General features: G+C 39.2%; 2 long non-coding RNA genes across 4 annotated transcripts; one reads left to right on the top strand and one right to left on the bottom strand.

Moving 5' to 3' along the window:
* Window positions 1-954: 954 nt before the first annotated feature.
* Window positions 955-2,848, bottom strand: LOC132649250 (uncharacterized). The gene is made up of 3 exons (XR_009587686.1): window positions 2,719-2,848; window positions 2,295-2,426; window positions 955-1,078 (listed from the first exon to the last, which is right to left on the bottom strand). It is a non-coding gene; the product is annotated as an uncharacterized LOC132649250 (long non-coding RNA).
* LOC132649249 (uncharacterized) lies at window positions 1,203-9,578 on the top strand. Of its 3 annotated transcripts, none has more exons than XR_009587684.1 (3): window positions 1,203-1,353; window positions 6,058-6,193; window positions 6,434-9,578. It is a non-coding gene; the product is annotated as an uncharacterized LOC132649249 (long non-coding RNA). The 3 variants fall into 3 exon arrangements; XR_009587685.1 differs by lacking the exon at window positions 1,203-1,353 and adding an exon at window positions 4,871-5,002; XR_009587683.1 differs by lacking the exon at window positions 1,203-1,353 and having other exon boundaries at window positions 5,983-6,193.
* The last annotated feature ends 3,640 nt before the right edge of the window (window positions 9,579-13,218 follow it).

Here is a 13,218-nt window from a genome sequence, read left to right as displayed (position 1 = left end):
AGTTTTGTTTCCTTGAGAAGAATGACTGAGCTTGCACCATATGGAGGAAGAAAGCTATTAAGTATATAGCATGTATAATCTAAGAGATATGCTTTTATAAGCAACTTTATATATATGTAAATTACTAATATAAAAATAACTTGTCCAATTCTTAATTACATTTTGATCCTGAAAAAAAAAATGTATGTGTGAATAAGGGACATGAATAACACTGTTTAAACCCCTTGGGATGTGGAAGGACCCCTCTGCCTCCATGTACCAGGCTACTTACTTTTTAATTGTTTAAAAGGCAAGTGCAGCTCCTGTGTTGTTAATGTAATTGAGAAAGGTGTAAGTCATAAATTCTTATGTTAGAATTCTGACAAAGAGTTCTTTATAAGGGAAAATGTTTTGTGCTCATAGTGGAATCTGAATAGGATGGCCCTCCTCTGTGATGGAGCAGGACCAGCATAAGAGGAGAAGGGTCCTGGGAGATATCCCAGTGTGTGCTTGCCACACAAGCATGGGGACCTTATTTTGATTCCCAGAAACCATATAAAGAGCCAAACATGGACATTCAGTCTTGTCATTTCAGTATCGTGGAGACAGAGAAAATGACCCCTGGGTCTTGCTGGTCAGCCAGCCTAGCTTAAGTGTTAAGTCCAGGACCCATTGAGAAACTGTCTAAAAGGTGTCAGGTGTATAATTCCTGGGAACCAAAACCTGAGGTTGTCCTCTCTCCTCCACATGTAAGTACAATTGTGTACCTACACACACACACACACACACACACACACACTGAGGAGGCCTGACTATCTAAGACTATCTGGGTTGCTGGGGAACAATGCTGTTCAATGGCAGCCTTAATATTAAGGAGTCTGTGGAAAAATAATCTTGAATGCAGACAGACAGATTTTTAAGACAAGATTTAAGGGAAAATGAAGTTACAATGAATAAAGAAGTTTCTTCAAATCCTGCTGCTTCTACTGGAAACAAGAAAGTAGGATGTACCATCACATTTCAAATCCTTGACTTCCGCTTTTGAGTTTGACAATGCTTCTGTGTTTTCGTAAGATTTCCCAGAAGTGAACAAGCAGTACTGGAAAAAGGAAGTTAAAGAATAATTTGCTCAATTTGAAAGCAACATCACTTCATCACATGAGCCTAAACCTTTCCCAAATGAAACACTCTTGCCTTGAACCCCTCACCCACAAATAAATCCGTAGTACGGTCAGCATAATTAATTACCCATTCTTTCTTCATCATTGGCTGGCTTTTTGCTAAAATGACTGATTCAGTTTCTTAGGAGAGATTGCTACCTGTGTTTCTGGATATGGAGGATGCCTTATTCCTTCAGGACCAGTAGCTGGTTAGGTAAGCAATGATCTCACCCTTTTGTGTGATCTTCCTGACATTACATTTCAGCACAGGGGTAAGGTCAGATGATTTGGTCCATTTCGGTTTTTATATTTTGCCCTTTATGGGTCACTCTTAGAAAATAATTGCTTGTTTTTTGTCACTTCATTTCTGTTGTTTTTAATAATAAAAGTAATGTTTGTTTCTTAAATAAATATAAGGCTCCAGAAAGAAGACAGAAAGTTATTGATGGTCACATTTCCTACACAGAAGGAACTTTAATATTTCTCTTGATTTTGAAACATTTTTTAAAAATTCTTCTGCAGCTGATTTTGGTGGGTCTCAAGGAAACAGTTGTTGATTTTCAGTGCTACCAAACCTGGCATTCCTCAGTAGTTACTTAAGTCCAAAACATTTCAGTTAGGTTAAATTTTAACCAGCCTTAGTGACTAGTTTATACACTGTAAAACTTTGTGAAGTACTTTGTATCAAGCAAATACCAGAAGCCAGAATCCTGGAGTCTGCATTGCCTTTGTTATTCAGACATAACACTGAGTGTTTCCTTTCTCTATGCATTTCAAACACGTTCTTTTTGAAAGCTTTGCATATTACCCAAGGACTTCTGTATCTAAACTATGTTAAAGACACATAGAAATGGAATGACATCATGGGTTTTGTCAGTTGAGCTTTGTGTTTAGCTAACGCCAGTGAGTCATAATCTTGTGACCAGCCAGGCACCTTTCCAATCAGAGGCTGTTAAGATCTTTGACAACAGAACCTGTAGATGTTTTGAAGAGGAGATTTCAACAAGCTTGGTTATACCAGGTTCTCTGAGGAAGAAAAACAAAACAAAACAAAACAAAACAAAACAAAACAACAACAACAAAAAAAACCTGTTCCTATTCTGGATGAATAACGAAACAGCAAGCAAGAGATTGAAGTTAGTACAGCTGACTCACTTCCTGGTTTCCAGATGAAAGGAGTTGTCCAAGAAACGACTCTCACGGGGAAATAACACTTTCCTCAGCTTATTACCTGTGTCTTTTCAAGCAAGGCTGACTATCACACTGGCCTGTCAGTAGTTTGGTATGCTGAAAAGGAAAATTTAATTGTGAAATAATAGTGTGCATTAAGAGGGCAGCTCCCTCCATCTGTGAGAATTGCTGACTTCAGATATAACCTCAGAAAAAAATGGCTGGGTTGTGTAAGCGTGTGTCCCCGATGACTGAACCCCTCCCCCCACCTTTTAGTGACGTATGGTGTTACCGTATGCTTTTCCTTATTATTGTAGTTGGCAATACTGTAATTGGCAATACTGTAATTACTAACCTTCAGTATGCTTATCTGAGAGATTCAAATGTGTGTTTTGTAAACCAAGCTCACCTGGAGGATGAATTTGGATGAGGAAGGCTCTGTTGGAGGAAGCCAGAGGTTGTGCAGGAGGTACACTCTCCTTTGGTATCTGAAGGGGTATAAACACACCAGCTGAGGGCTGAGGAGTTTTTAGCTATGTCATGCTGACAAACTGACTGAGCAGGAGCTGCCTTCACAGGAAAGGGATGGTCCCTCCTCAATTCAGCCCACACAAGGATATTATGGGAAACAAAAAAACTTCTACCTCCTTGACTTGCTATTTTCCCCTGGGTGTACTGATCAGGCTACAGTCCTCAGGGCTAGTTGGGAACATATTTATATTAAAAAAAAAAAAAAAAACAGGCAGCCAAACATGTTGAAAGACAAATATGTAATGAGTTTCTTTGATAGTGACCAAAAGTCACAGCTAGTTTTCTTCTAAACTCTGTTTGTTTGTTGTTATTGTTTTATTCCTTTGTAAAAGGACCTCAATTTGTAGCTCTTTCTGGCTCAGAACACCCTAAGCAGACCAAGCTGCAATTCACAGTGATCTGTCTGCCTCTGCACCCCCTATTCCAGTACTGGGATTAAAGTCTTACTGCCAGGCTGAGCCTAAACTTCATTTCAATAGCACTTTGTAAGAATGGGACTAGAACCCTATAAATAAGAATTCCTCACTTTCATTCATTTCTAAAGCACTCATTGCCCTTCCTTGACTCTCTCCCTACTAGGTGTGTCTGCTTCTGAATTCCCCTATAATGCTAATAGTTGTATGGTTCTTGAGAAATTACAAATTGTGAAACATGTCAAACAGGGCACATTTAAAAATAACCGTCCCTCCTGCTGTTTGGGTAAAGCGACTTGCTTGTTTGGGGTTGCTAATGGGAATAAGTGAGTATGTGTGAGTACCTCTAGAGCCAGCTTGTTTGCTCAGAGGGAAAATTCATGGAACAGCCGCAGGCCGCATTCCAGAACATTAGCCAGCCACTTTGCCAACGGCTGCAGCTGGGTCCTAGAACTGTCTGCTATTAAGGCGGGAGAGCCAGCACGCCTGTGAGGCAGAGATCCTTTTATTAGATGTCAATTTAAGCTCTGGTTAACTGGACTTGTTTTCTTTATTGTAGTTTTTGATATACTCTTCTTTTGTAGCTCAGGCTTACCTTGGATTCACTATGTAGCCTAGGCTGGCCTCATCCTCTTAAACGTAAATGCTGGGATTGTAGGAACACATCTTTATTCATGGCAACATGGACTTTGGTTTGGTGCTTGAGATGGGTTCCTATTTAGTACAGGATGGCCTCAAACTCACCATGTCACTCCAGATGACCTTTAACTTCTAAACCCTTTGTCTTCAGCTCCCAAATGCTGAGATTACAGTACCACAATGCCTGGCTTATGCTATGCTGTAGGTAGAACACAGGGCATTGTAGTTATCAGGCAACCATTTTACTGAGCTACATTTCAAGCCTTCAATAAGATTTTTGTAAGTGATTCTTTCTTGCTCTTGGATTCTTGAGAAAAGGCTCCTGATTCTTTTAGTCTCTAGAAATTAATGGGATTTTATTTTTTAAAGAAAGTACTTCTGGAGCTGGAGAGATGACTCAGTGGTTAAAGGTATTGCTGCTCCTCCAGAGGGTCAAGTACATTTCCCAGCCATGTATTTTGGCTCACAATTGGGGACCCGATACCCTATTCTTCTGTTTGGTTGTTTTGTTTTTGTTTGTTTGAGACAGGGTTTCTTCGTGTAGCCCTGGCTGTCCTGAAAGTAGCTCTGTAGAGCTGGCTGGCCTCAGACGCACAAAGATTTGCCTACCTGTTTCCTAAGTGCTGCAATTAATGGCTTGTTCCCCCACTACCCAGCTCCAATACCCTAGTCTGGTCTCTGAGCACCAGGCACACAAGTGGTACACAGACATACATGCATTCAAAAAGTCCATGTGTATATATGTATACATACATATATATATTTAATATGTATAAGTTTTAAAATTATTTTTATATAAAATTAAGGAAGTACTTCTTTGCTTAGTAACTGATTCTACCAGTGAACTTGAATCTAAACGTTATGTTGCAGAAGAGTGGTTGAGGAATAATTGTAAATATAACAGAGCCCAGAATATGCTGTGTCTTGTTTTCATTAATGACTCTGAAAACCAGTGCTATGGTTCCACAGATGGAGACTGAGGGTCTTGTTGATCGCCAGTGAAGGTAGTAGCTGAGATCATAGAAGAATGCCGCCCCTGTTTACCTTCCACAGAGCTGTTTATAAATTGGACACCTGTAATTAGATCTGTGTTACAGAGGGAGCTTTCAGGTGAGAGTGCATTAGAAGAAAAAATAGTCTCTTGATTAGCTTTGATGGGGATTCGAATTTCACACCCCTATGTTTCTAACTGGAAAGGGAACCTTTGGGGAGACAGAAAAATGAAGTTTAAATGAAGTTGTGAAAATGAAGCCCTGATCCCTTTAATATAGTTTCTTATGTTGTGGTGACCCCCAACCATAAAATTACTTTTGTTGCTACTTTATAACTGTAATTTTGCTACTGTTATGAATTGTAAATATCTATGTTTCCCATGGTCTTAGGTGACCCCTGTGAAAGGGTCATTCGACCCCCAAAAGTGTTGCAACCCCAGGTTGCGCATTCCCATCTTTGAAAAATGATGACTTTCATATTTAGACATTCTTCATTCATATGTGTTCCTGACACATCTGGGTACAAAGAGCAGAAGGACCTGAATGGTTTGGGTACATGTGCAGTAAAGAAAAACTATGTCCCCTAGTTACTTTCTTGGGTGAACCCACTATTTGTCATCCTATGGCTTTGCACAATTGGGATAGCATGTGCTTCAAGTTGGGGGTGTCATGGATAGTAACATATACAGTAGAAGAATGATTTTGTAATCTATCAATCAAAATAGGGACTCAAACTATGTCTTTTAGAAAGCAAGTCCTCTTTCTCACAACCCCATAAAAAGTAGTTTGCTTGGGTCCTTGAATATTATTCCTTATGTGGTTTCACTGTCAGTCTTGACAGTTGCCTCTCTTTAATCTGTACAATGGCTTTGCTCCAAGTAGAATTATCTTACTTCTTTTAAAATATCCATGTTAACTCTCATTTTGAGACAAGAGGCTCAAAACCTGGAAATACTGGGATCAGACACTCACCTGCTGTAACAGAGTCACCCCGTCACCCCGCTTGTAATATTATGTTTAGCATGTCACACTAGGGTGACTTCTTCAACTCCCTTAACAGAAAGGGGAAGGAAGTCTTATTCCTCCTTGAGGCTCTTGTTAATGCTGTTCTATGCTTAAATAGAAGCTGTTTGCAGTTAGAACTAAGCACTTACGGCTTCTCCCTCCTCTAAGTCTCAGATGAATTGCACCTATGGAAGACACTTGACCAGTTTGTGCCCGAATGCTGGAAGACTTTCATTCTGGTTTGGTTTCCGAGTAAGCAGGGAAAATCAGAGTTATGCACAAAACCCTGGCTACTTTGAGATAGGTGAGTGGTGTTTATTTTTCTCTGGAATGCTCCAACCAATTATCTCTGATCTGACCTTCAGCTTTCATATCACGATAAAATGGAGTACTGACCTTCAGATTCTAAAGAAGGATCTCTTTAATTTCCCTCAAATCAAAGGTGTTTATTAACCGAGAATGCAAATCCCATCAAACTCTCAGATACTTGACCAGCTTTCTTCACCCTGCCCTCTTTATTTCTAATAGTTTAATCTCTTTGCAGTAAAAGTGGAAAACAAAGCCATTGACCCAGAGGATTCCACTGTGCTTTGATGGATCTTCTTTCTCTGCACGGAATAAACTTAAGAAGAGGAACAGCATTCTTTTCTGCTGACCTTGAGATTTGATTTGTGATGGGATTTTTGACTCAAAGCAGTACTCACTAAGAGACTTGGGATATAGTTCAGATGGAAAAATGCTTGCCTGACAAACACAAAGTTCGGGGTTCAGCCTACCCTAGGGCCATTCTAGCACTTGGGAGGTGGAGGAAGGAGAATCTGAGTTCAAGGTTGTTTTGGCTGCAGAGTTTGAGGGAAATCTGGGATACATGAGATTTTGCCTAAAAAAAGCAATAATTTAAATATCATCAGGAGATAAAGGTTATGTGGACTGACAATGCAAGATAATAACACACACACACACACAAGCATGCACATATACACCAAATTATTGAGTGCTCCTGGCTTAAGCCATTCATTTTGGAAGTAGTAGCATATATTACAAGTCAAGATGGCCAGCTCCATCACCCAGAGGAAGCAGTCAAAAAACCGCTACTGTGTGCCAGAGAGGTGGCTCAGCAATTAAGCTCACTCTGGGCTCTTGCAGAGTGTTCTGCTCCATGCATACAGGGAGGCCCACAGCCACCTGTAACTCCAGCCTCAGGGAACACAAATCCCTCTTCTCACTTCTGCAGGCACTGTGCTCACATGCACAAATTCACATGCTCTCATACACATATGCATAATAAATTTTAGAAAATCTTAAAAATATATGTGTGATTTTTACTTTTGTTTTTCAGTTGTAGGACACAAATGCATAAAAACTGCTTGTTAACAAGAGAAACAATAGAAAACACACACCCCCATGAGCACCTTAAAATTATGTTTTAAATGTAGGTTTCAGATAACACATTTATTACCACAAACTATAAATAGATAGCAAAGGACTGAATTCCTCGAAACATATCAAATATGTGATAAGAAATTGGGAGGTCTGAGAAGATAGGTCAGCTGGTAAAGCGCATCCCAAGAGAGCATCCGGGAAAGTCTGGGTGTACCACCACACATTTGTCACCACACATTTGTCATTGGGGAAGTGGAGGCAGAAAGAGCACTGGAATTCTAGCCAAATGATGAGCTCCATGTTCAGAGAGAGACCATGTCTCAAAAAATAAAATAAAATAAAATAAAATGGAAGGGCTAGAGAGAGGGCTTAGCATTTAAGAGTACATACTGATCTTCCGTAGGACCCAGTGGTACCCGCACTCATTTGCATCCCCCATATACAAAGTTTAAAATAAACTTACAGGTGGAGAATGACTGAGGACAATTCCTGAAATAGACACCTTGCCTCTGGCAGCTGCTGAGCACATGCATGTGCTCACCTGCACGTATGAACATATACATGAATACATAAATAAAAACAGAAAGAATCAGGAATTAATAGAAGATTTTGGATAGTTTCTCAGACAGGTGTGTCTTCCACTCAAGGTCTTGAATGGAGGAAAACATTACAGTAATGATTATTCTAGTAATGCAATTGACATTTGACATTCACTGAGCATCTGTTGCGTACCAGGCATAACAATAAGAACTGCACATACAAAGCCAGGGGTAATCCTGCATAGCTTTAGGAGCTGAATTTTATTTTAAACTGATCTTTCAGATATGGGAATAGAATGTCAGAAGTGAACACACCTCTTGATTTGTCCAACATGATACTGCTGGTCAGTTATAGGGGAGGAATTTGACCCTTGGTTCCCTAGCCAACACTTAAAAGGAGGTTGGCAGGTGAACTCAGTGTTTTCATGCTCTATGAAAAAAATAATAAATATTAGATTGAAAATAGTTATTTTTTACTATTGTTACAAGTCTGACTTAACCTAGATTTGCAAAAGACCCAAGGGAATATATTAACAGAAAGTTCTCTCAATGATTGAAGATGTTAAAAAAAAAATGAAACAGGCATATACACAATATTTACTACCTGATAAGCATAAGCTATGCTGTCTTACATGTTTGTGTGTGCTCAGTTTTTTTCACCCATCCACCATAGAGGGAATTGGTTCAATTACTTTTTAGTAATTTATGGTAAGTATGAACAGAGAATTATGAAACAAAGAAGTTTAAGTTCATGCCCAAGGTCATAGATGAGACTTTGAACACACAGGTAGTCAAGTTCCAGATGCTGTGTTCTCATTCACTGTGTCACCTTCTCCCAACCTTTGAGTACTTCTTAAGCAGGAACCTGTAGGAATGAGAGAAAGAGCTATGTACAGACTGATAGCTGGCCTTTCTGGGATGTGTTATCATGTGCCTGCAGTGTGTTTGCTGTGTTTCCATGAAATAGTCATAACATTGTCCCCATCATGGATGATGCCTCTGAAATCCAGATCATCAATGTCCATGATTCTACTTAAAGAGGAAGCTGGGATTTGAAGACAGGGATTCTAATATGGTATAGCACTCTATATTGGGGTAATGTTTCCAGCTCTGATTATATTTAATAAAATTCTCACACACACAAAGTTTTAGGAAAGAAATTGCTCTACTCAGCTTATTTCATAAATGCAGGTGGTCCCAGCACTATGTACAACTCACACTAATTTTAAGAGAAGCAGCCATTCCCAGACTGTTCCTAAGACTTTTCTATCTAGAAGCAAGTAGTTTCAAACCTTTTAGCATCCTCTTGGTACTTATAACATAGCTCTACAAGCCATCCTCCTATTCCTATTTGGTTTTCAAGTTTCCATTTCTAAGAATCATCTATTGATTTCCCACATGGGAAATAAAGCAGTATTATCCATTTGCCCTCATGTTTCTGTAATGGTGTCTATATGACTTTCTTGTTATGCTCATTATTTCCTAGGCAGTTGATAATTATATGTTTGTTTATATATTGCTTAGCTTTTCATTGTCTGTCAGTAGAGAATCTCTAAGCTCTCCCTTGATTGGCCAATCTTCTTTTGATATGATCAATGATATTAAAGATGCTAGTATTCCTTACCTTCTCAAGGACATCTCCCCTGAACAAGACTCTCTTATTGCTTCTATTTTGTACCTATTGTTTTGGGGCCTTCTGCAGCAGCTTTTGCTGGAATGTTCCTTTTATTATCTCCATCAGAAAAATAAAAACCTATATGTACCATTTATTAATGGGTCATTCTTGTATTCAAGCTGTCTTTATTATTGCTTCATTCCTACAGTGTGGTAGATCTGGGCTCTCAAGGAGACAGAATAAAAGAAATTTATTGAAAGAAACACCTGTGAGAAATGATAGACCAGAGAGTCTGAGTAGGCATGAAGTGGAAACACAGGTGTGGTCCTTAATGAATAAGAGACGAAGGAAGGGCAGATAGAAGGAAGGGAGCAGAGAGACAGGAAGAAGAGAGACAAGATAGCCTCATCAGCTTTGGCTGAGAGCAGTCTCTTTATTAACATAGTGATGATGGTGTTTCATGTGCAGAACTCCAGATGTTGGATATTGCAGGAGATATGAAAGTTTTCCTTCTACTACAGTTTATGGCCTTCACTTGCTTCCCATGATGTAAGAGCATTCATCCTGGGTGTCTCAGTGAAATGGAGTGGTATAGGTACTGTGATGTAATAATAGGATAATATGTAAGACTTACATGACAACAAATACTACTCTATGAGATTTAATACCATAGTTGAGATGGCAATTCAGTGACATTTGGGAGGGTAGCACATACAGAGTGGATATGTTCTATAGGGTGGGAGGGATATAAAGTTTCATCAAGCTACTCAAGATAAGCAATCAGAAAGTTATAAATTACTTAATTTGGGATTTTCTCATTTAATAGTTTTGGAAGTGAAGGAATTGAAATTATGGACTAAGGGTTGTAATATACAAATATTTAGTCATATTCCTGTAGCTTGGAGGCAAAGAAACCATTTGATGTTATTCTGAGTGCGACATCCAAGTTTCCACAAGTTCTGACTAGTGTCAAAGTACCTAGAATATAAATCTTTAAAAATAAATACAATATTTCTGGGAAAAGACAGATAGGTACACAGCCCAGGCTGGCTGTGAGCTCTCCACCATCTTATTCTGGCCTCCTGAATGCTGAAATGATAAGCCTCTGTCACCATGCCACCCAAATCTGTTCTTCTTATCCCTTTCCTTTAAGAGGTTTTAAAAATAATTGTCATTTTCATCTGTGAAATTTCTCAATAGTTTTGCCAAAAAAACTTATAGAAGTAAATAAAACTAAATCTATTAAAAAAGTAATTGAGTGCATGGAATTGGGTATTTTGAATTAATTAGTGTATTTATTTGCTTTACATCACAACTGCACTTTCCCCTGCCTCCTCTCCTCCCAGCCTATACCCCCTAACTCCCCTCCCCACCCCCACCCACTCCTCCTCCCTTTCTCTTCAGAATAGGGGAAGCCTCCCTTAAGTATCAAGCAGGCTTGGCATATCAAGTTGCAGTAAGGCTAGGCACATCTTATCCTATTAAGGTTACAGGAGGCAGCTCAGCAAGAAGAAAGGGCCTGAAAGGCAAGCAACAGAGTCAGCAACAATCTCTGCTTCCTCTGTTAGGAATCGCACAGGAAGACCAAGCTGCGTTTGCACAAAGGGTCAATCCCATGCATGCTCCCTGTTGACAGTTCAGCCTCTGTGGGCCCCTATAGAGCCAAGTTAGTTGATTCTGTAAATTTCTTTTGTTGGTGTCCTTGATCCCTCTGGCTCTTTGAGTCCTACCTCTCCATCTTCCACAGGATGGCCTCTGTTTCCACCAGTTGCTGTGTGGAGCCTCTCTGATGACAGTTATGCTAGGCCTCTGTCTGGTCTGCAAATATAGCAGAATGTCATTAGCACTGTCAGACACTGGCTCTCTATCATGGTATGAGTTTCATGCTGGACCAGTCATTTGTTGGCTACTCCCTCAATTTCTATTGTGTCTTTTTCTGTGCACATTTTGTAGGCAGGACTAACTGTAGGTCAAATGTTACGTGGCTAGTTCAGTGTTCCAGTCTCTCTATTGGAAGTCTTGCAGGGTTACAGGGGATGACTGTTTCTGGCTCCATATCCTCCATTGCTCAAAGTCTTACCTAGGGTCACACTCACAGACTCTTGGGAGTTTCCAATGCCCTACGTTTCTAGCTCATCTAAGAGATGCCCTCCCTCCATTTCAGTTCTCTATCACAGTACTCTCTGTCCTCTCCAGAGCTGAGTATTTTTAGTGTCATAAAAAGTGTTCATTTGTATTTTGTCTTTCTGGAGAACACTACACACACACACACACACACACACACACACACACACACGCACACTTCTATGCCTCGATTTTAAATTAAAAGACTTCTTCAAATCATCCTTAGGAATAATGAGTTCTCTCTCTCTCTTTTCTTGCTGTAGTTTCATTATGCACAAAGAAAAGGTAAGAAAGACTAGGTATATAATGTATGAAGCACTACATTTATGTTATACATAAAGAATAAAAGCTTATAAGTCAATTTAAGTTGGCGTATTCCACCATTTTCCACTATGACATGGCACAGCATAAAATAATTAAAATATAAACCTCATTTTAATAGACACTGTCTAATAATCAGACAGTGCTTTGTTTCTCTCCATTATATAAGGATTAGAGTATTCTTAGCCTTATTTGATGACTGAAAGCAGCCATATAAAATTAATAATTTAGTTGATAATAAAGCAGTAATTATGGCTGATTGTACAAATAGTGTGATTCATTTAGTCAAAGGTTGAATTTATGTGTACATACCCTGACAACTTTGATTTGAATCTTGATACATGTTGAGAAAATTTCAGAACATTTGAGTCCCAGACCAACTACGGGTCCCCTGTGTAAAATCATCTGAATGCTCCTCAGTGTTTTCCAACCTTCAGGGTCTGTGAGTTAATTGTGTTTGAGTTACTGTCTGCAGAATATTTTTAGTGGTAGCTGGCGATTGATCTGTGAAATGCTGATACTGGTTAAGAAAATGAGTAATGAAGTGTGAGTCTAAAGTCAGAAGCCTGACTGTCTTATATGATTAATTAATCTGAAAATATTTCCTAAGGAGGAAATTCCCACTTTCATTATATATTTGGAATTCTAAACTATGAGATTACATTTCTTCAATTTTTTCTTTAGTTTTGATAAATGTATGCATATATCCAATGTATTATTGCTCCTTTTACCTTATAGTACCTCATTCTCACAGTGCCTGCACCAATAAAAAGAATGAGCCTTCCTCAATACACAACCATTAGCAGACAATGGCCCCTCAGGAATGGATGGAACATTGAAAGGCCCAGTCTCGTGTAGGTATCAGTAGTTGCTTGCTCGCTGTTCATGATTGCAACAGCAATGTTTCAGCCTTTTTGGCGCTCACCCCAACTCCAGCTCTTAAATTCTTTCTTTTACATTGTTCCATGGGTCTTGAGGGTGTTCATATGAGCTAGATGCCATTTTTCTCAGTACTTTCTCAGTACCAAATGTAAGTCTCAGTATTAATCATTGCTCTCTGCAAAAAGGAGCTTCTTTGTTCTGGACTGAGAGTGCACATAGTCTACGGGTATGAACATCAATAATTACATGGCAGTCTGACAGCCTGTCTATCCAGAGAAACAAAAGCAGTGTATTCCCCCTTAGGCCTGTGATCTTTCCAGCCATAGGCTTTTGACCAGCCTTGTAGTATGTGATTGTATTTATTGTTCAAATGAAAATTTAAAAGCAAGGAATTTTAAAATATACACATGTACAGATAGCTGCCTTCATAGTATTTCATGGAACAAAGTTCTGGAAGTGATACTT

The sequence above is a fragment of the Meriones unguiculatus genome, chromosome 19 (assembly GCF_030254825.1).
Source record: "Meriones unguiculatus strain TT.TT164.6M chromosome 19, Bangor_MerUng_6.1, whole genome shotgun sequence".
Classification (NCBI taxonomy): Eukaryota; Metazoa; Chordata; class Mammalia; order Rodentia; family Muridae; genus Meriones; species Meriones unguiculatus.
The sequence above is the reverse complement of the archived record's forward strand: the minus strand, read 5'-3'. Positions and strand labels throughout refer to the sequence as shown.